The 23,462-nt window shown below is 36.0% G+C and overlaps 2 long non-coding RNA genes across 3 annotated transcripts; both read left to right on the forward strand.

The window, feature by feature from the left end:
* Positions 1 to 4,799: 4,799 nt before the first annotated feature.
* Positions 4,800 to 5,593, forward strand: LOC140037225 (uncharacterized). Its single transcript, XR_011841151.1, has 3 exons — positions 4,800 to 4,924; positions 5,106 to 5,198; positions 5,313 to 5,593. It is a non-coding gene; the product is annotated as an uncharacterized lncRNA (long non-coding RNA).
* Positions 5,594 to 16,462: 10,869 nt separating this feature from the next.
* LOC140036882 (uncharacterized) lies at positions 16,463 to 19,665 on the forward strand. 2 transcript variants are annotated; one of them, XR_011840439.1, is made up of 3 exons: positions 16,463 to 16,780; positions 17,658 to 18,352; positions 18,682 to 19,665. It is a non-coding gene; the product is annotated as an uncharacterized lncRNA (long non-coding RNA). The 2 variants fall into 2 exon arrangements; XR_011840438.1 differs by having other exon boundaries at positions 16,463 to 18,352.
* Positions 19,666 to 23,462: the final 3,797 nt, after the last annotated feature.

Raw genomic sequence — 23,462 nt, forward strand, 5'->3', positions numbered from 1 at the left:
ACAGCCCCCTCTCTGTCAGTTTCTCTCTGCCCTTTCTCTCTCTACTGTAAATCCGTTTCTCCCGCCACAAACGCAGTATACATTTCTTCTCCAACCCTCACCTCTGCTACTCGAACGAAGCAGCCATGGCAGACGTTCCTCGGTACATACATAGTATATACTTAATATTTTATTCTCGTAGAAAGTGCTTGAGTTTTATGTTTGTTGCCTTTCGTCTTTTTTTTTCCGCGTTTTCTGTGATACTCCTCTTTCGTGCTCATGAAGGAAATAGTAGTATGCTTCATTGTTCATGCTTATTGTTCGTCAATGTCCTCCGTCTTCTTTTCTTCAGAGTAAAAACGAGCTTGAGAGCTCAATTACGTCATCCTTTTGCCTTTTTTTCTTTTTTTTTTTTGGTGGGGGGGGGGGGAGTTCATGAGTTTTTACTGCTTTGAACTTAGAGCTGAAGACTGCGAACTTTTTGCTGTTGACATTCCGGCGCTGCTAGAAGACAAGGAAACTTACTCAAAGTTCTTTCAGGTAAGGTGCTTCGTTACTTTCATCTAAGACGTGAAATAGATAGATAATACGGAATAATGATAATAAAAATGCAGGAAAAAAATAAAGATAGATATACTAGTAGATCATGCATCAAGTAAACGCTGTAACTGTGATTTTTTTGTTTTTGGTTTTATAATTTTGATCTTAACTAGATTCTGCTTGAAATGAGTGGAGATTTTTTCACTGAAGAGCGGTTGAGCTCGATGGCCAGTAACCCGAGGCACCAGCTTTGCGTGCTTATTGGTTCGTACGTACATTGTAGTTCCTACGTAATTTCATCTAATTTTCTCTCTTCCTCTTTCTCTCTGGGGGTTGCTCTTATCTGATGCAGTGCATATGTGTGTTATTTTTGGTCTTTAATATGTCATTAAGCATTTATTCTAGTCACGTTTATATTAAGCCGATGTTGTTTCTTCTTTTATGTTATGTTATGAACTTCAAGCAGGGCCAAACGAAACTTGGAATGCTGATGAACCATTTGTTTACTGTGCCATTCAGGTCTTCATCATTTGCTTACTAGCTTTGATTATTAAAGCAGATACATACTCTCTCTCGATCTGTCTTCTTTTTTTTTGGCTTTTCTAAGATTTTATTTCAGATAGGTACTTTATTTTTGTGGTCTTGTCTTTCATTAAAAAATAAATCACAGAAAATCCGCTATTTCCAGCCTCAGAAGAATAACAGCAAAAAGCCCTGAAGGGGGTGAAGTTAGAATTTGTAGTAATTGTAAATCAGACAGCGTAATATTATGCATGTTTTCTAGCTCAAAATTTTGGTCGCCTTGACTCCACGCATGCCTTTTGGGATTGAGGATTTGAGATTCTGAGTCTCATATGCCTTTCTAGGCCTTTGGCTTGTTGTCTATCTAGCTTTTGTCCAAAAGTTTACCTTCTTAACAAAGATTGATTCTAGTACCAAATATTGAAGATTTTAGAAGAAGTAAAACAGGGGGGAGGGAAAGGGCAGTGGAAACACTCATTTAATTGCAATCCTGGTTTATTGACCGGTTCAAAGATCTCCTAACTCTTTGTATTCAATTCAGACATTATTGATTAGGAGTACCATAGAATGGTAGAATGGTATTGTTATATATGCCAAATCTAGACTTGGAATATATATCCCTTAAAAAATGTGTTATCATTCGAAAATTTTTCTGCTCTCAATTTAGGCATTTCAAAACCAGATAAAAATTTCTCCTGCAAAATTTTATTAAGTTGAACATGAAACTATCTCAGCATATAAAAATGTATCCATTATATGGTGTAACTTAGAACTGAGAGGTAAAGTATTATTATATGAGAACCCTAATTCAATTTGTTGTGTTTTACTTGAACAATTCTGCTAACCATGAGCTTCAGTAGCTAGCCTGCAGGCTGCTGTTTGTCTGCAAGTGAGCTTCTTCACTCCGCAATTGATGATTTAACTAGCATAACTACTTTGCAAGTTTTTGACAAATTCAATTCAAACGATTTATTATTCTTGGATGCAGGTGACTTAGTGATCGAGAACTTTGAATAAGTATTTTCGTTCTCATGTCATATTCTTATCAGAAAATTGAAGTGTTGCATGCTCTTCACATGGACTTCTGTATTATCTTCGCCTTAAGCTAGATTTGACTGTTTGCAAGTTTTGAATCCTTTATTACATGAACTGATTTATGGAAGACTATTGATATTGGAAGGTCTTCATCATAAGACTGTTTTCAATTAGCACTTGGAACACATTTAGATGTAAGATCTCGAAAGTAAGATACTGCAATGAGAATCCTCTTTGAGAATACTTAAAACTGTAAAGAACTCTTGATAACCATCTGTTTTATGAAATTTTGTTGCAGTTCTCAGATTATGTTTAATTTCATGTTTACTGCTCATGATATTTTGCATTCAGTAAATGCACATTAAATTTATAGTTTCATTGCTGCAATGAAGGTTTATCTGGAAGGGCAGATTGGTTTGCCTGAGTGCAATGAGATGGTTAGTGAGAAAATAAATGATTACTACCTGATGTTTCAACGGTTACCTCCACTGGTTGGTGCAAGGATTGTGCACATCTGCACTTTGATGGAGGTAATCCTTGTTCACTACAGTATCAATTTGAAGCCTTATACTCTAAGGCATGAGTAAGAATTGAGTTGCTGTAAATGTTTAAACTAGAATCCATCACTTCAGGGGGCATATGAATCTGTTGCTCTAAGCCTGTTAACAAGGTATGCAACTTTGACTTTTTATGGGCTGGCACTAAATTATGTCCAGCATTTACATTGTTTCTCATCTTTTTTCCCAAACTCATTAAGTATGTGGTTGTTGCGTTGGAAAGCAACCAAATGCCTCAGAAGTTCAATCTTGAACCCTGTGGTTCTAATGAATTTTAGTTTCTTTTATTTCAACTAATTAACTCCTAGAAGCTTTGAACTTAATGGTCCAAGTAAGAAATACAATCCACATTTAACCTTCATTCTCCATCCTTCTGCATGGTTTAGTTATCATAACGGTGCATATAAGACCTCTGGTCCTGTCACAATGGTGGACATATTTTATCAGGAAACATATTATAGTTTAGTAAAAATTGTATGGATTGTTTAAGCAGAATGATTGGTAAACCTTATGATTCGTAAACCTTTCAAGGTTATTTACTAACTCATTTAGATGGCAAAGAAGAATAGCTATTGAGAGTCAACAGGTGAAGTGATTAGGTTCCTAAGCTATTCTCTGATTATTTTGTTGTCCTACTTACTGCAAATGCATTCTTGAAACCAAGAAGATTCAAAATCTATATGCTCACAACTGATTATCAGTATTCTTCACATCAATTTCCTAAAATCAAATTCTGTAGATGTTCAAACTACTGCATAAAATTTATTATTATTGGTTCCATCTATGCAGAAATGTATTCTCATTATTTTGATCAAAAGAGAATTATTGATACCAGCTCATATGATGTTATATACAGATACTACAATGGAGAAATGGTTCAAGATGCTGCTGAAGTGGTCTGGTTCTAGATATTATAGCATTCTTAATCTTTCCTCCTTTCACATATCTGCGGAATCTTTGAAATCCTTGTTGTCACTTTATTCACAGGTTTTGCAAACTGGAAAGCAGATTTTGACACAACTTCAGAGCAAAAGGTGGAAAGTGATGCATTATCTTGGTATCATCACTGAACCTAATTCTAACGAATTAAGCTGCTGGGTTGGAAGGGACTTCTCTTTGCTGTTTGTGGGCAAAATAAAGGTACTAAATGCTGTTCCTACATTTCTTGTGAGAGTTATTGGTTCTGTCTACATCATTATAACTACAATCTTGAGCAAATTGTTGTGCATCTTCTCTAAACACCTATTCACTTTGTCTTCAATTCTCGAGTCAAGGATGAGTCTCAGGTTCGTTGTGTGATGCTTAGATTTCTTCGTGACTTTGATTTGCAAATAAGCAACCATAACAAAGACTGCACTCCCAATGACCTCTTCCGATGTAAGCTGTTTTACTTCTCTTTTGCCCTTTTACAGCTGGCTCTAAGATGCTTGAACTTAATTGAGTCCCTTTAACAGATTCACGCAGTATTTTTATCAATTGCTTGTCCTTTTCACCCATGCGCATCCTAGATCACGTTTTTGCACTGAGGCAAGTACTAAAACTTGATTTTTTATGCAATTTGAAGTTCCCCAGTTATATTGCTCTCTTTTGCTTTTCTCACTTTTGGGATTTCCAGGGTCATAAAGTTGAAGTTTGATCATGAAGATGTGCATTTGGTAACAAGAAAACCTTGGAGTGAGTTAGACGACAAGATGATTAACAGTTATATCAAAAATCCCTTCAATCGAGAGGTGAGTTGCACTATAATTAGGTAAACCTGCAAGAAGTAGGAAGCCAACATAATTGCTAGAAAGAAGAAGCATCTGGCTTTTCCCAATCCCCCTCCTTATTTTATCGCACCTCACTTTCACGTAACTGTATCTCTTCTTTGAAGTCAGCTATCTTCGTGGCTTCCATGTTAAGTTTGACTAAGTACTGCACTGGAAGAAGTCACCTATATCTTGTTTTGATATGGACCCTCTCTAGTCTCGATATGATCATAAACAATGATCCCCTCCCCTCTGTCCTCCCCCCCGTCTAATCTCGAGCTGTAGACCTGAAGGGATCAAACAGTTCTTTTGCAAATTTTTAGCAACAGCTGTACAATTAAACGTTGCGACTCTCGATTTGGCTACTGTGTATAATAGAGAATTAACTCTGAATTCATTGCCCTATTGCAGCTGGTCCTACACATAATACCAGCCATCGCTAAACTCTATTTTGAAGAAAAGCTTCCATTGACGTTATCCACAAATGAGGAGTTTGTTTTACTAATGCATGGGTTGCAAAAGCAGGACTTTTTCCATATCAGGGTAAGGAAAACATGTTACCACTTCAAATTCTGTTGATTTCCTCTATTGAGATGCTATACGTCAAGTTTGTTAAACGTCACTGCATTGGTAACAAATGGGGCTTCGAGTTTCAAAATTTTAGGAATTTACCAACTTGATCATATTTCTACTGATTGTGGCTCTGTTACTTTTGATTTTACAGAAAATACTGAATGTTCCTGAGGAAGAAATAGATAATTTGTTCCAAGAAGTTCTTGCCAAAGCAACTGATTACTTTGATTCCCGCAACCCAGAGGTGATTCTATTCTAAACTTCTTACAAAATGTACTTAATGATTAGTGATTGGACAATTACCTGTTTCGATGAGACCTCAAAGTAACTAGCGGCTTGGTGCTTTCTGAACCTGCAGGTAGTGGATGGCTAAAAGATAAGGGGACAAAAATTCAACTTGCCTGTAGCAAGAGCTTCATTACAAGTTTTGGAAGTTGACGAAAGGCTTTATATACTCTGTTATCCGTTTCTAGCTATATACAGCCAGTGGGATCAAAAAATGGCTCTCCTATCCAGCTAAAACTTAATTCCATGGTTAATGCCCAAAAGCGAGCAAAATTTTGAATTGTTTGCAAAATGTATGGAGGAGTCTGAAGTGCGTGCTGCCTTCTTAGCTTTGTATTTGTACAGCCGATTGTGTTGCCAACCCTTGATCGGTGTTAGTTGTTGATATTACCATATAACTCTTTTGAAGTCTCCCACAGTTGCACATACAAAAACCCAAGCCCTCTCTCGGTAAGCCCTCCATCCATCACTCAGCCACAATGCCCCACTTGGTAGGGATACGGGGCAGGGACGATCATCAGCATGACCGTCCCTGAACGGTCCCCTCACAAAACTGAAGAAGTGGCCATCATTAATCCACGTTGACAAAGCTCAAAACAGAGTCATTTTGATTAATGAGCAAGGAAAAAAAATTTTAAAAACTGTCTGAGCTTAACGCCTCCGTTACCAACCATTGAAACTCCCTTCCACAAAATCCCGCCTAATTGACTCGCTATGACTTCATTTCAATTCTTGGTACGAAAAATTTTATTTAGTCTCCCTCCAAAAAGTTGTCAATATTCATCTACAATTTTAGAACTAAGGCAAAATACAATCAATGAATAGGAAAGTTGCAGACAAGGGGCAGAAGAAGAGCAGTCAAAATACACTTAGAAAAAGGAAGAACTACCTATTGAAGGAGAAAGTCTTGGAGGCCTAATATCTATAAAGGGTCGGGGAAGGTTAGGACTGAACAATGAAGCTAAAGATGATGGAGTCCAAAACAGTGACACCCAATCGCATTTACATAAACCCTACAGGTAACAATATTGCAAACTAATGACATAATTTCTATTGTTTGGTGAATAGCATCACATGATTTTATATCATGGTTGTCGAAAATATATAGATGTTAGAAATTAGATCTGTTCATGGGCCATATGGGAGAGTAAAGTAGAGAGAAATTTTGAACACCAAGTGTTTGTCAAAAAGAAAAGGAGAACTTCCAAACCAATTAGTAGAGGGAGTTGTTAGGAAGGGATAAATAGGGATCATAACTCTCACATTAGTAGCAATAGTGTAGTCATTATATAACAGGGGTACTGGTTGTTTTTATGAATTTCTTATAGATTTTGTTGGTTAGCAGTGCATGTGTGCAGATTATATGTTATGTGTGGTTTGTACATACTATTCATGGCGACATACAAAACAAAAAAAAAGTGTTACAAAGATAGTTCCCTTAAGAATGCCTCTTACAGCATGTTGTATAAGAGACATTTCATATAAATATATAATGACGCGGAGTAAAATTGTTATGCGGAGTAAAATAACATAATACTTAGATTGGTAGACGCATTGCAGAGAAAAAGATTACAAGGTTTTTTAGCTAGTGAGGTTGGACATCATGTTGAATAACTGTTGCATGCAGTGAGTTAGAAGTTACAGTAGCAAAACTGATATGTAATATTGCGTGAATATACTGTGAAATTGCTACCTATTGTTTGTTAGTTAACTCGTATTTGCATAATCATAGGATAAATAGAAAAAGAAATTGATTGTTTGAAACTTGATAATTAGGGCAGTAGATGACAATTTGAACAAGGTAGGCATAATAAATAATATAGTTTTTAGTTTGGCATACTCAATGTGGAAAAAAGATTATAAGTTTTACTTTGGTAGTGTGCTTGGACATGAAGTTGGATAACTGTAACACGCAATGAATTAGCAATTACAGTGTAAGAACTGCTCTGTAAAATTTCATCAACGTAACTATGAAATTGGTACCTCCGGGTTATTACATTAACTCATATTTGTAGCGTAGGACAAGAAATAGAAGAAGAAGTCAATCCCATCAAACTTGATAAATGAGTGAGAGTAGATTGTAAATGGAATTGACCAAACAGAATAATTAACCTACCGTTAATTTTGGCAAACAGAATGTGAAAAATAGGTTACAAGTTTTCATAACTATTGTTACTAAGATTTGAAAGTGATATATTATATATGTTAGTACTTTATAATGCATTAAGAATAAGCGGGGAAAGCATAATGGAACTGAAATGCAATTGTCTGTGTAAAACTCCAGTTTAAATGGCAGGAAAAAGATTGAGAACTTCAGGTAAGAAAGGTGGCAGAGATGAAGCAACAGGAAAGCTTGATGGCAGACAACCTGAGGTTCCATCTAAATCACTTAATACGTAAATGGCTAGTGTTTGTCTCCGCAACATCTATAGAACTTAATACGTGAGATTGATGATAATTACGCGCAACATGCAGTGGGAAGAAAGTTAGGGAAAAAAATTGAAGGTAAGACATCTTGTTCAGATTGCCTTTCTTAGTATGAAAAAATGGTTACCAGTTATCTTAATTAGTGTGCATATACATCTTGTTAGATAACTATTACATTCTGTGATAGAACAATCACAATGAAAAAATGCTTTGACATGGTTGTAAATGCACAATCAACTAGCATAATGATATTAAATCAAGTCCTAGAAATTGATAATGGAACCCTTGTGAGGAAAGAAATGCAGACAGAAGTTTACTCTTGTTGATAAATTGAAACCCCAATTAATTGTAGCAGATCAGTAATTGAAGCTTACAGTATGAAAGTTGATTGGCATGAATCTTGGTTCTAATGCCTATATGTTAGGCTGAATATGCTTGTTGTTCAAAATGTCTTGTGGATAATTGAATCTATTATATCATTACTTTATCTTGATTTGGAAATGTCAGGAGAAAACCTTATCAACATGAAAACAACCACATAGCTATACCTCCACAGAAAAATGCAAATATCAACTATACCAAAGTTCTAGAATACTTTCCAACTCACATAGCTATTTTTTGCTGTGCTATTTCCAATCTATGTTTTTATAAATATGCACAGTCAAGTAACTAATACTTCATTGATTATACCTCATAGATCATGTATATTTTCGTAAGCTAATTAATGCAGATATTAATAAACATTAGTAATTGTTTACTTTTGTTCATAAGTTGAAAACCCAACTAACTGTAACAATCTAGTAATTGAAGCCTACAGTATGAAAATTGATTGGCATGAGTTTTGGTTCTAATGTCTATATGTTAGGTTGAATGTACTTGTTATTCAAAATGTCTTACTCATAATTGAATCTGTTATATCATTCTTAGAACTACTATCTTGATTTTAAAATATTGGGAGAAAATCTTATGTAATTGTTTATCAAAAAGTTGGTCCAAATGGCATGAAGGAGATTAAGAAGTTTGACTAAAAAAGTAGCTAGAAAAGAAAAAAGTGAAAAATTAGGTAGTAGCGAACTTGAAGTGCCATCAAAATCCTTGAATATTTAAGTTTGTCAATACTTTTATGTTGCACCAGTATATTGGCAAGATAGTGAGACGTGATTGTTTGATTCATTGCAATTACAAGTTCTTGAATTGGTCTCACTTTGTTTTAATTTGTATAGATAAGAGTATATAAAACCTTAGCCAAACTGATATGTGTTGAACAAAGTAAATAACCTTTACAATTTGCTTGAGCAGTGGCAAGATGGCACGGAAAAGGATAAAGAAAAATCGACGTTAAAAGAAAGAGTGTGCAATGTATCTGGAGTGATATTCGACAAATGAAAACCTTCTTGACGATTTTGGTTTCGATCACCCTGCTGCTGCTAATAATAGCAATTTTTCGTTGACCCCATGTTAGCTAGGCTGGAAGACATATGAAGCGGACTTCGCTGGTAGGTAGTCGTAGATGTAAGCTCATTCGCACAATCTATGACTTTTGCGTGTACTGTTGAATAAAGACACACAAATTTTTTTTTGACCCAAGTTATTGGGAACTATTAAGTGTGTTACTTACATCTGAATTCACTTGCGCTACTCAATTGTTCTGTGTTATTAACATCAGCAAGCCTGCCACTATTATGTTTATTGAGCTAACCGAGATTGTATGGTTACCTTAATACACGAATTTCATATTTCATAGTGGAACTACAATAACTCACTATGATAGTCAACACCAAAGTGCATATCTAGTCTCTTACTTACAACTTTGTTCGTTCTTATTTACAATAATGTAAATTAATTAAGTGTTTGAGACAACCCTCACTGCAAATTACTACATGCCTGTGGATGAAAAAGACATTCCAAAGGCCAGACAGAGTGTTGAAAGGTTGGATCATAAACTGATCAAGGGCATAGAGTGTTACAATGCAAAATGTTAGGCCACCCAACAAATAGAAGAAGGTAAAGTGCAAACAGTGTATTTAGAGAATTACTGTGTATGCAGACGATGAAACTTATCATCAATAATGTGTAACTCTATATGCACGTAACCCCCAATGTTAGTGTACAAGTTCTTTCAGGATAAAAGCTGCCAAAAATTATGCTAAAGTCTGTAACTGATTAGCAACAACTCATAACACGTAGCAAGACTCTCGGTACTATAAATTTCACGCTTTGTATGTAAGGAAGCTTATTCGACATGGTTCAGGCGCTGCATGTGAGTCTACAGCTTCCACTCCCGTGATATACTAGTTGGCCTCATATGCGTTAGGGTCTGATGTTTTACCATATTAGAGGGTATTGCGGACTATAAAAGACTGATGTTGCAGTTGTATATCCCTTACACAGACTCCAGTTTGTTCGTCCCCCTTTCATTTTTGCCCGCATTATTATTCAACTTCACACTTTCAATTTTTCTTCATATTAAAGTGGCAATGGGCTCATGTACTCGATTCATTTTTTGTTATCTTCAACCTCCCTACAATAGGGATTACAGTCTTATCAATATAGTATTCAGTTTTAAAAGAAGTTCTTGGGAGCCAAATAATTTCCTCAACTTTGCTTGATATTCGGGAAGATCTAGCTATTTGAATGAGATGTTCGAGAAGGCCTCGCTACATCAAATGTTTTGGAGTTCGAAATGATCATCTCTATATTTTCAATAGACAGTTAATAAAGTGTCTAAGAAATTTAATGTGTCGGGGGAAGGAATTATTGTTTGTGCCAAGGGTAATAGCACAAACAAGAAAAGAGGAAAGGTTCATCGGATATTAACTAGTTGTAATATCACTAGTTTTAGCTAGAGAAGACGAAAAGCTACCAATTGCAAATTCATTAGTTGTAATGAATTGTAACATACACTTAACTGGTTGTAACTCAATCTGTACATGTTGTTATGACTATTTGTTGCATTTTAAATATTAGTTACCCCATTTTCAAATTAGTTGTCCCAACGAAATACCATGTTCTTCTGCGAAACTATTACTTATTATGTGGTCGTGTGGAACCAAACTGAGCCGCCAATTGTAACTTCATTTTCGTACTAAAGGAGTAATACCTATTGAAGTGCCTGCAATACTATCTGTAATACTCATCGTTAATACAATTGTAAACTATTTGTCTAAATTTTAACATAGAGGAATATGAGAAAGTGCCTGTACACATCAATATGTTGTAACAGTTTATTAACTTCTTGTAACGTACATATGCGGCATTCCCTGGTAGGGACGACATGACTGCATTTAGTAAATGTTCATCCAAAAATACCGTAAATCTGGTGCTAGACACCTAATGTCTGAAAAATATGGTGCTAGACACCGCAAATATGGTGCTAGACACCTAATGTCTGATGTAAGCACTAATTCATTGAGAGATTGTAGATTAAAACAAGTTTACAATACGGAATCGATCGAAACTGAGCAATATCATCTCTGGACAAGTACGAACATCAGTAAATACGGTGAACTTTGGGGACGGATATTCGGAACTCAATTGTTTGGAACAACCAATTGGTTTGTATTCATAAAAATTGTAGGTGCACAACATTTATCAATCTGCACACTAAGGGGAGTTGACGTCAACAGTTAGTTGCAATTCTTGGGTGTTATTTCTTTCCTGAAATGCGTAACGATGGCAAATCAGCTAATACAGATAATGTAACATACGGTTAATGATATACGCTGTCGAAGTATCCAATTAACAAGACTACATAAATATGTGATGTAATAATAAAAGTTTGTTACCTGGGGTGATGGTGAAAATACATGATATGCATCCTTATCACAGTGTGTTGAAATTGCAATGCCTATATTGCTCAGTTACAAAGTTAAATTGGACTAGACATTATAACAAAAACGATATTTCAGACCATTAAGATATTTCAGACGGAGTTATGCTTGAAAAATATAGAAAATTTGAAATGCATTCATTCTGTAGGGACACTTCCATGAGACCCCTGATTAGCCAATCGGTGAACCTTCGGATAATAAAAAATAATATGTCATTAAAACATTATATGTTAACTACAAAATATGCATGCTTTGATAGCGTTCGGGTGCCCACCATTACTATTAAAGAAAAAGTAGCTCTATGATATGAAAAAAAGGACTTTATTTTATCTACTAAATATATGCATACCGTTTGACTTTTCTCGATTTCGGGGAACAACAGCGTTAGGAGGGTCATTCACTGACTGTCTCATTGAATGCGTCTACGAGTTGTATATGGGCCAAATAATTGTATAAGACAAACAAAAAGGGTATATCAGGAGGGATGTCGGCTGTAACAAAATCATCACACAACGTAACATCATCATAACTAATTGTGCTGTTAGAAACATCCAAATAAAAGTTAAAGCCATGCTCATGTGCGAACATTAATTGATATCCATTGATTTGTCAAAAGAAACTATCTTTGCCCATGACACACCGCAAAATAAGATCAATAAGATATAAGGTGTTAACAATTATATACAGGGTATAGTTAATCAGATCTCAATTTATACGTCAATATGAACTTTATGAACCAATAAACAACTATATAGTAAATTTATTCTTATATTATATGTATATATGTGACAGTGTGTATGGGCTAACAATCAATTATAAATTCAAACAATAGACTAATTTCTGTAAATTCATAGTCATGGAAGCATACATAAGATATAGCATTACTCCATACCTACTAACAACGTGTACACTCTACAAAAAAATGCTAATATCAACTATACCAAAGTTTGTAAAATACATTCCAACTCATGTAACTACTTTTTGTTGCGCTATATCTAATCTCCCTTTTACAAATATACATAGTCGAGTAATTAACACCTAACATGATATACAGTTTTATGCATCGTACTTGGTCAGTAACAAAGTGTACATTATTTCAACTAGATTGTACATTCACTAAGTATTTATATGTATACATGCTACTTATTGAAGTAAACTACCTATCTACTAAATATTTAATTCATTCTCATAAGTACTAATGGTCAATTTAATAGGTGATTGGAATAAATAATCATCTAGTAAAAACTTTTGATATAATGTCATTGTGAATAACATACCATAAATTATGATAAACAATGTGTATATCACACACCTTATCTAGACAAAATCCTACAAGTTATCAAAAGTTATGCCATACTTTAAAAGCAATTACAAGTAACAAAATTTATACATGTACAGTCATATCAATAGATTGTAACTTTTAACTCACTTTCTGTATAGTCATAATTTTCGAAGAATCCTTCTTTAGAGATACATGAAAGTATTTCTCAACTATCAGTAATTTATCCAAAAAAATGCTATCAAAAAGTATAAATAGCCACAATTGCTCAAATACCTTGTAATTCTGGTAGAATTTTGTTGTACTCCTTATTTCATTCGTGTAATTTACAATAACTCACTTTACTTATCTTGTATCTTTATATGTGTCAGTTTACTATGATGTGAACGTCCATCCACAGGCAGTAATATATTCTAAATTGTATGGTATCACTGCTATCCTACAACAAGAATGAAAAAAGCAAGTAATGATTACCTTCATACTCTTCTTGTTATTTTATATGCCGATAAACTTTCCAAATCATTTAATTCGTCTACTAAGTCAAATTTACAAACACTTGGCATGCATAAGTATTCTATGAAAAATACCATAATCATAAATAAGCATGTTTAATCGTATTGTAAAAATGTTACTCTAATTTTCAGTCAACTTTAAAATTTCTTAACAACTTTATACAATCCATTACAGAATAATTGATGACTACTAACACTGGGCATGATTATAATTGTAATTCACTGGTCTAAGTTTAAACAGAGTGAAACATTGAATGTGCCTGACAATAGGGAAGCGATAAATGTATATAAACGACAGCATAAATGTATATTAACATTCATAATGTGTTATGAATCACACATTACTTGTACACCAAATCCTATTATTACGCTTATCAATATGATTAATGATTCACATCACTTTACTTTGACTCTAAGACAACGACATTATCTATGTACAAATATAACTCCATGTACATTAAATTATACGGACTGTAATGTGTTGGTCACACGATGTAAGTCTTTTTTAACTGTATGTACATCCACTCTGGTGATTATATTTAGGTTCTAGGTTCCTTAACTCTATAGACCTTATGTCATTCGTTAATAACATAAGCCTAAGCCAACTCTGCATTTTATACTATTTCTACATTTTGAGGGCCAAACAAGTATTTCCTATTCATTGTAATATATTTCTTATATCATGTAATTTATTTACAACACCAAGTACACCAATTTATTATTCACATCTATTTGCCTCTTTTCTTCTACTTCACCTCATTCAACTCTACACCTCCATTTTATACACATTGCATGCTCCGGAGAGGGGCAAACTAAGATTACATGATGAGCATGGACCAACTACTGGATGCACAATGATTCGTACCAATTGTAATGTGATGGCTATAACCTGTAACTTATTTACAACAGGATGTACATTCATTCACTTGTTAAATGTGACTTTGTTTCTCTCATCTTTCCCTAATTTCTCTCAATGCTTTACTTCAATACATACCCTGGGTTATCGGATAACTACTATCCCGTTATAGTCCATCACTGAAAAGGTGAATGCTCACATGCACACATATACGGTACAAATTGACTATTCTTCACAACCAATATTATGTTTTTAGTGACTCTAATTTCATCTCTAAACCCTGAACCGATGTGCATTGGGTGACAAATGATTGGCCACATTTGAAGACGATAGTTCAGTCACGTTACCTTAATATGCTAATACGCTTTAAGTTTCATCGAACTCGGAGAGTGTAGTTGCTTCTGCTATTAAGTTGCATGACTGAACCAAGTTCGTCAGATGATGAATTTTCTCTGTTTCCTTCTACCTTCACTTTGCTTCCTGTTTGCTTCTAATAGTTTGCTTCAGTTTGCTTTATAATACTTTGCTTTCCACCCTTCAGATTGCTTCACGACCTTCACTTTCAACCAAGTTTGCTTCAATTTCCTCACTGTTTGCTTTCTCTGTTAGCAAACAGTTCAGTCCTGCAACCACTCTCCAGTCGTTTGCTTCCTTGGTTTAGTCGTTTGCTTCTGCTATTAGGGACTCGGAGAGCACCCTTTTCGGTCAATTTTGTTTTGTGCAGTTATTTCAAATTTTCAACTTTCAAAATTTCAACTCTTTCGTTTGCTCCGTCTATTACCGTTTGGACTAGTGCAATTTTTTTTTGGAGCACCCATCATTTTTTAGCCTTCCTGACGTGGTTATTTCTAGTCCTCACGGTTGTGTTTGTGAGGGGACCGTTCAGGGACGGTCATGCTGATGACCGTCCCTGCCCCGTATCCCTGCCCCGTATCCCTGCCCCGTATGCTGATGACCGTCCATGCTGATGACCGTCCCTGCCCCGTATCCCACTTGGTAGCATTTGGCTACAACTATTAAGGCAGTGCGAGAGTTGGAGCTTGAGACCTGGAACTTGTCCACGCGATCATCTAGATGCTAAAAGACCATCATGCATTTGTATCCAAAACATTAAAAAGAAAGTGAAAAAAAAAGCACCAATTCCCTCATGGAAAGGAAAGGTGGAATGGAATGCCTTACAAAATAAGACTATGGTAGTGCTCTACGGATATTTCAAATAAAACTTGTTGATTGATGTTCATTAAAAATCAAGGGAAAAAAAAAGAAGAAGAAGACTCAAGTGATAAAAGTGTAAGCAATCTACACAATTTGTTAAGCATACCACTTAATTTTTACGTTGTTTTTCGATAGTATTTTAATAGTATTCAGTTTGCACGTGGCATGGTACGGGCAATACTTGTTATCTTTAATCCAAATTAGAGTTATTTTACAAGAAAAATCATCTAATACTAATTTTGTTAGTAATTTCCATGAAGGGTATGAAGGCCACCACTTAATTCTTTGGAAGTTGGCTGCTGGCCAATGTGACTTCTCTCAAATAGACCACTCTTTCTTTAATTGAAGTGTGCATATTTTCTGTCACGGAAAATGTTTCAAAATGTCCCAACGCCTCGTCAATTATTTATTTTCGTTCTTCACTTTTAAAATATTAATTTTATATTCATTACAAATTCAAGTCACTAAAATTATATTTGACAAAGAACTCCAAGCCCATTTTCACATATGTAACTATTGCTCCACAAACCATTCAATTTTGGATCAATATTTCTACTTTGGCTCTTTCCAACCCAATTGGTGATTTATTTCCTATAGTTACTCTTATATATTTGTTTAATGCTATCAAAAGACTATTTAAGCTTAGGCTTAGAAGTTGTCCAATTAGTTAATCGTGATCATATAATTTGCAAGTGAATCTAAATAACAAGTTACACGTCTAATGAAAACTGCATGTTATAGGAATTTTTTGTGGTTAAATATCATATGTCCCATTTGAACCCCCCAAAATTTTCAATCAATGTTTTTGTAGTCCAAAAACGGGGCTGGAGTCTTTAAAAGTAATGATAAGTCCACAGTGCTCACTATAGTAGAATTTTTTGCCAAAACACAACATTGAGTGCGTTTGGATTGCTAAAATCTGAATTTATTACTGATAATGCGCCTTAGGATGTTTGGACAGGTTAAATATTCCAACAAATGTATTTATAGCTGATTTTTACCCAACTCTTTCCACGTAAGCATTATTGAGTAGTTTACCTCCACGTACATAATGGATGAACGGTTCAAGATTACTTCGCATTTTTTTGTCCCTTTCTATATACACGTTGTGCAACAGTGCAAGTCCACAAAGCTGCAGGACGCTTTACTCTTTAGCTCCAACCATCCGACCTGCTCAACATTTAGATATCAAATTTCATTGTCTCTCTCCACCGAATAATTACAGCCATTTAACACATCTGCATCTCAAGTACCTTTCGAAGCTATCGGCAAGCGCATGGTATAGGATGAAGAGTTGATTACTTGAATTCAAGGCAAACCACTGATGAGTTAACTTCTCTTGAGCCTTCATCGGCGGATAATTTGCTAATTCGGCGAAGGTAAAAAAAAGTTTGTCGGTGACAAATTCCAGCTAAATCCAAGGTATTTCCTGAATCTTTCACTTTTATTTTCTTTGCGGGTCAACAAGCCTTCCCTTTCTATACCTGCACAGCAGGTGACCTTTTTTTAGCTTGTTGGGAAGTTAATCTTCGAAACAACTAATGCCTTTCAAGGTTCCATGTTTTGAGTTGTTATGTGTTGCTGTTCTGATGATGTATTAACCGAATTTAGATCCAAAGAGCAGCGGATTTTTTGTTGCAGTGTAGTTGTATTAAGTTGGTCAATTATACGAATTGCACATTATATTCCATTTTTCGACAGTTATTCCTGCAAGATGATTATAAGTTGCATACTACTGCTCTATTTTTTATCTCCAAACGGCTCAAGATTGCTTAGATGTCTAATTGAGTTTATAAATTGAATGCTATTCTATGGTAGTAACATTTATCCTGTAAATGGATGTGATTGGCATGGCTGTCTGAGGGGTCATTCTTATTTGCGTGCAACCAGGGACCGATTTAAAACAGAAATTAAGAGACTTGAAAGATTGATATATCACATCTATAGGGCTGAAAATATAGATGTAGCATGATGGAATGGTTTGGTATATAATCCAGCACAGATATTTGTTCCCGTACATTGAAGCTAAAATTGCTAAGTTAATTGAAATTTAAGAGGCACTAAGTTACAGATTTAATTGCTTAGAAATGAGACTGTTCTAGCATTTGTTAAAATTTATTCATTCATTTGTGCTTACACTCATAACGAAAAATGAAAAAATTGATTTGAAAATAAATTTCCTATGTTGTATACATTCTTAAGCTTGAACGGATATTTGGTGTGTGACTTTGTTCAAAAATAGGCTCAGTAGTGTTGATTAAAAAAAAATTGTCATCTGCTGCACATGTTTTCCTTATAGGTATTGCAATTTGAATTGTTATGTGTTCGATAAAACCAATGCATTGCTCATGCAGCCCATGATCGCAGCTAAGTGAAAAATTGACTCCCTCTGTAAGTTCCTCTAACCTTTATAAGTGTCATATATTCATTCATGGTGTATTACTGAAACAATTCTTCTATTTAAAGCCTCTCCTACTAGTTGTACATCCTTTTGCTCTTCCAACTCATCCATCGGTTCAAATAACTATCAACTATGTATAGGGAACTACAATCAAGGAGTAAACCACGTTTGCCCTTAAAACTATTCTATTTACTAATTTTGGGGCAGAATTAGTCACATTTACCTGCCATTGTAACTTTTAATGGCCAAATTTGTGCTCTTATATGTAGCAGATGAACGAGAAATTGCAGTGAACTTCTACCATGGACTTCAACTTCATCACCACGTATGTTGAGTGGAAGCAAACGAAAAAATGGGACAATCACAAAACAAATAACCAGAATTATAATATGTTTGCCACATATTTGAGGGAACATTTTGAGATGCAAGTCACCGGGGGCCAGTGCCAGTCAAAATTGTATAGGTTCAAGAAGAAGTGGAACGTATTTGCCAATCTTCGTGGTTTGTCATCTAAAGCGGATATTGGGATTGGTTGGGATGAAGAAAATAACTGTTTCACGGCTTTCGACGAGTACTGGACCCAAATGGAAGCGGTAAGCGACTATTGAAATATCTGCTGGTTATCTTTTTTTTATGCCGAACTTGCTGCAATACTAATTTATCTGTTGAATAGTCTTGAGCTGAAGTTGTTACCAAAAACACTTGAGCAATTTTTAGATGATGGCAGTTAATAATCCAGCCAGTCAGTTTACTGTTTGTGGCTGTCACCAACCAGTTTCGGCCTTGGAATCCTTGGGCTTGATTTTACATAAGCATATTATTTTCGTAGAATTGCTATCATATTACATAGACGTACATTCCTCTTACTTTTCATAAATTTAATTGTTGGTTGATAACGAACTTTTTTATTTTCATTTTCTAGGTGAACAAATAGTACAAAGACTTCAAATCTCCTGGAAGTTGCTTCCTATATGATCTTTATACTCCAACAACATTGGGCAAAACTGCAACAGGCAGCTACGCGCAGTCTGCAAAGCAATCTGTCCCCGATGGTGAACACCGACGACCACTTATTGGAATGTCACAAAAGAGCAAAGGAAAGGCTACAGCCTCAACTTCGGCTGGCCCTGGCTACTAGCAGTACCCTTGGAAAGGAGATGACGTATACTGCGTACCTCCGGTACCAGGAGCGGCATCTGGAAAGTGTCCCGCCTCAAGTCTTGGCACTCCCGATGATCGTGAGGGCTCTAAAGGTGCTAAATCAACAATATTATCTAGTGATAAGGAAAGAATAGATGTTGCAATCAAGAAAATATCTCGCGTGACCACCGTTTCGCAGGAATTTAAGGAAATTCGGTATGAAGAGGAAGCAAACTGCAATGTGCCGGTAGTTCAAGACATCTTGAAAAATATGCAACTTCCAAAATCGATTAAACTGAAAGCTACAATGTACTTTGTCGAAAGAAGAAATGTGGGACAAGGATGTGCATTCGTACGCTTTGATGAAACCGAGCGCTATGATTACATTGAACTCACTATGGAGGAGTTTCGCTGTGGCAAGCCCTCACAGTGAGGAAGTAATATGCATGACGACTTTGAGAAAAAGATTTAAGAGTGTTCCACCTTGCTTAACTGTCTGTTGTCTGCTTGTGCCATTTTCCTTTGTTTGGTTGAAAATTCTGAAATTGTGGCTGAACTTTACTTAGCTTCTCGGTTGCTTCCGGTCAATATGTTGGTTCTACTATTTGACACTAATTCATAGAATGCCAATTATGTTGAGTGCTCTTGACTGCAATTCCTAGACTTGTGTCTTGAGCTGTAGCATTTGTTAAACACAATAGTTAAGTGCTATGTTGAGTGTATTTAACTGGTTATGCAAACTCCCTTGTAGAATTAATGGGTGGCATCGAACTTTCTGTTCTGTATTTAGAATTGAGTGTATTTATAAGTTTGTTTTAATATTTGTGGACAATTTCATGTTCTGTTATACATGGGTGGCATCGGATTTCGAAAGCCAATTAATTGTGCAGGTTTTTGGGCCTTATTTTCGAACTATGTTGTGTATTAGTGCAGGTGCTATATTAATTGTGAAATTGGTCACACTATCCACGTAGCCTATGATTGCTTGGTCTTTATAAAGGAGACATAGGCAATCTTCGTGTAATCCCAATAGTTAAACACTATGTTAGGGATTTTCAAGACTGGTTATCATAGAGTTGTACAAAAGGTCCCATATTTAGATATTTTAAGTTAAAATGGCAATGTACATTAGTTTATCTTTTTTCTTAATACATTAATGCCAATTTATTATTTAAGGTTTGAACCTTGAGTGCAGGAAACTCCTTAGTATCCTATCCAATCTAGAAAATTCTTGAGCTGTATTATGTGATGCTAGTCATGATTGGAAGGCAGGAATATATACTCACTGTCGCGCCCCACTTTTTGAATGGTGAGTTGTGGTGATGTGTGTGTGGTGTGAGATGTGAGTGGTGTAATGGAATGTGAACGTGTGTAAATGAAAAGTAAAAGGCCATGGGACTTGATAATGCGACGGTTTGGCCATATAAAGTTCAAAAAGGATTTTTTTGTATCAAAAATGGAGTCGCCACTTGATATAGGGTTAGGGTGTACCAAGTCACCCAAAAAATGGTTTTTTGTTTTTGAATGAAAAAAGTAAATAAACCCTTTTAAAGAACTTTTGGGTCTACGTAACCAAAAAGAGGGATCGGGGGTCACATTTGACGAAGGGGAAGGCAAGGATAAAAATCCAAGGCACCCCTTCGACCTAGCCAAGGCTAGTTGCGTGACTTAAACCAATTTTTCCTAATTTTTCTACCCAAGGTATGTATCGCGTGTTGGATATGTCTATATGAATGCAAAAACCTAGACCTAGGGGGACATGGGGAAAATTTCTCTTCAAAGGTTGAGTGGTGCCAATCACATTAACTGTGAAGCCCAACAATGATCCTTTTGGAGAGGTCACACCTAAACCTAAATGATGTGAAAAATGAGTGAATGAATGCATGCCATGAAAAATGTGAGTTTGTGTGAAAAAGTAATAAAAACAATAGTGTGAGTGGAAGTGTGCAAAGAAAATGTCCTTGAATGTAAAAGTGTTGGGGTGCAAATGAAAAAGTGCTCGTGTGCAAGTGAATAAAAATATGGCATAGATGGTAGTGTGCAAATGGGTGTAATTTGTGAGGTAGAAAAATAAATAAGTGATAGGAGAAGTGCGTGAACATAGCATGTGAAGTGAGAAAATCATAAGTAGTGAAAAATGTAGATGAAAGAGTGAAATGATAAGATGAGATACATGAACCTATTGGAGTGCATCAAGTCGGGTACGGGAGAGCTAAGTCGTGACTCAATTTTCCGTTTGATAGAGGGAATATAAGCGTGCTAAGGCTTAGAAAAAGCCACACTCGTCTATATCCCATATTTAAGGGGACTCTCAAGCAAATGTACCCTATAACTAGCATGAGGTGCAAAAGTCCTAACATGAGGGGAAAAGGGGTTCGAGGAGCATGCCAAATGATAAAACTAAGAAAAAAATGCATGAAATATAGTGAGCATGCAAGTATGCACTAAAAAAGGACGGCCTATCGGGTCTAGCGTTGGACTAGCCCCTTCTATGAATTCCTACTAGCATTGGACTAGTGGAAACGGAACAAAGAACCACAACTAGCGTTGGACTAGTGTGGTGACGGGAAAAGGGGCCACTACTAGCGTTGAACTAGTGTGGTGACATCCATTCATCCATTCATTCATGACTTTAAAAAAAACGAGTAGCCATGCGAATCACTTATAAACACGTAGCACATAACACTTAGCATGCTCGACTAGATGCAAAGCCTAATAAAACACTTAACACATAACACATAAGCATGCAATCAAGCTAATGAACTTATTACATTCACTAACTAAAACAAAAGGGAAGGGGAAAATGGACCAAATTGCTCGCCAAACCCTATCTATTACAAGCCAAGAGGTGTACACATACCCCATTAATGAATAACTTAAACAAAAGCAAAAGTAAATGAAATAAATGGAAGGAATTGAAGAAAGGCAAGGAAAGCGAAGTAGACCTGCAATTTTCACTTAGCACGTTGGATCACATAGGGGAAATGAGAATCAAGGAGTAGAGGTTACCTCTCTTGAGTTGATGCCTTAAATGGAGTGAAATCACTTATTTATCTTCCAAAATAAAAGAAATGGTCAAGGTACCAATTTATTTGGGAAAATTAAAGGAAAATAGGCGAACACAAGCTCACAAGAAAATTAAAGTCATGAATTAAGTGCAATTGAAACAAAGCATAGTAATTAATTGGAGCAAACAAGCAAGGAAGTTGCAAAAATTAAAATGACCAAGGACTAAATTGAGGAGATTATTCAATTGGTTGGGTCATAGTGAAGTGAAGAGAAACTTGGAGGGCCAAAGTCCAATTTTGGAAACATTTTCATGCAAAACATGCAGCTACGTGGCTTATGCTTCTACAATTCTGTCTGCAATTTTAAACAAATCAAAGCATTGAAACCTTGGGCTTTTCAAACTCGCCCACTTCTGCACTTTCATTACTCCCTATTGCAGTTTATCAAATCACATTCTCAAGCACAAGACAACCATTTCAATCCAACTCAATTGGGACACAAGGACTTGAGGCAAAGTGCACATTCCAGAAAATTGTTCATGCAGGCAAACCGATGCCTTCATTTGCTTATTTTCTGCTGCGGTTTTTGCAGTTTGTGAGCAAACCAGAGGAGTGGCAAAACTTACCAACAAGACAAATCTCAAACCTCATTTAATGCTCTACAACCATGCTTGGAACAAGACTCGGCATGCAAAACAGTAAGAAAATCCAGCTTGTGGATTGTTGCGGAAATCAAATACATGAACACTAACGCAGCTTCATGCAACTTTCGGCAATCAGAAATCTGTTTTTTCTTAACAAGCCTTCGATCATAGCCCAAGCATTTTTAGACCCAAACACACGAACCCAATACCAAATCATTCCATTTCCTTCCATTCAACATCAAGTTAACAACTGAAGTGCAAACTCAAGCCACGGACAGAACAGTAAGGAAAAACGCAGCAAAAGCCCTCGGCAGTGCTACATACAAAGAAAGTTCATAATTTTCTTGTTTTCCGCCGCACTTTTCATTCCATTTTGTCATGCAAGCAAATTCAACAAGACCAGAATGATACCTATCCATCCTCGGCTAAAAATGGTTTCATGGCAAGGTTTGAAAGAGAGAAACAGAGCTGACCATCAGGAATACAAAACAGAAATAGAAGGGAAAAGAAAGAGTGCCGCAAAAACCTTATGTTTAAACATCTGAAACTCGGACAGATGATCATGCAAGCATAGAAATAACATTCTGCAATTTTAGTCACAGACCGAAAGATGATCATGCGAAGTAACGTACAACTAGATAGATCTAACCCAAACCAGAAAATGAGGACCCCAACAGAAATACAACCGTGAGCAAAATCATGAAAGACATGCCTCAAAAGTTTGAGGAACTTACAGGGCCCTTGGTTTCTGAAGCTAGCTTGAGCCTAGATGGTGATGGTGCGGGTGATGATCGACGGACGGCAGCAGCAAATGCGGACTGGCGGTTGGAGGTTCGCGGGTGGTGGTTATGGAGGTTTGCAGGCGGTGATGGCGATGAGCAGCAATTGCTCTGCTGTCTTTTCCTTCCCCA

The sequence above is a fragment of the Coffea arabica genome, chromosome 2e (genome assembly GCF_036785885.1).
Source record: "Coffea arabica cultivar ET-39 chromosome 2e, Coffea Arabica ET-39 HiFi, whole genome shotgun sequence".
Taxonomy (NCBI): Eukaryota; Viridiplantae; Streptophyta; class Magnoliopsida; order Gentianales; family Rubiaceae; genus Coffea; species Coffea arabica.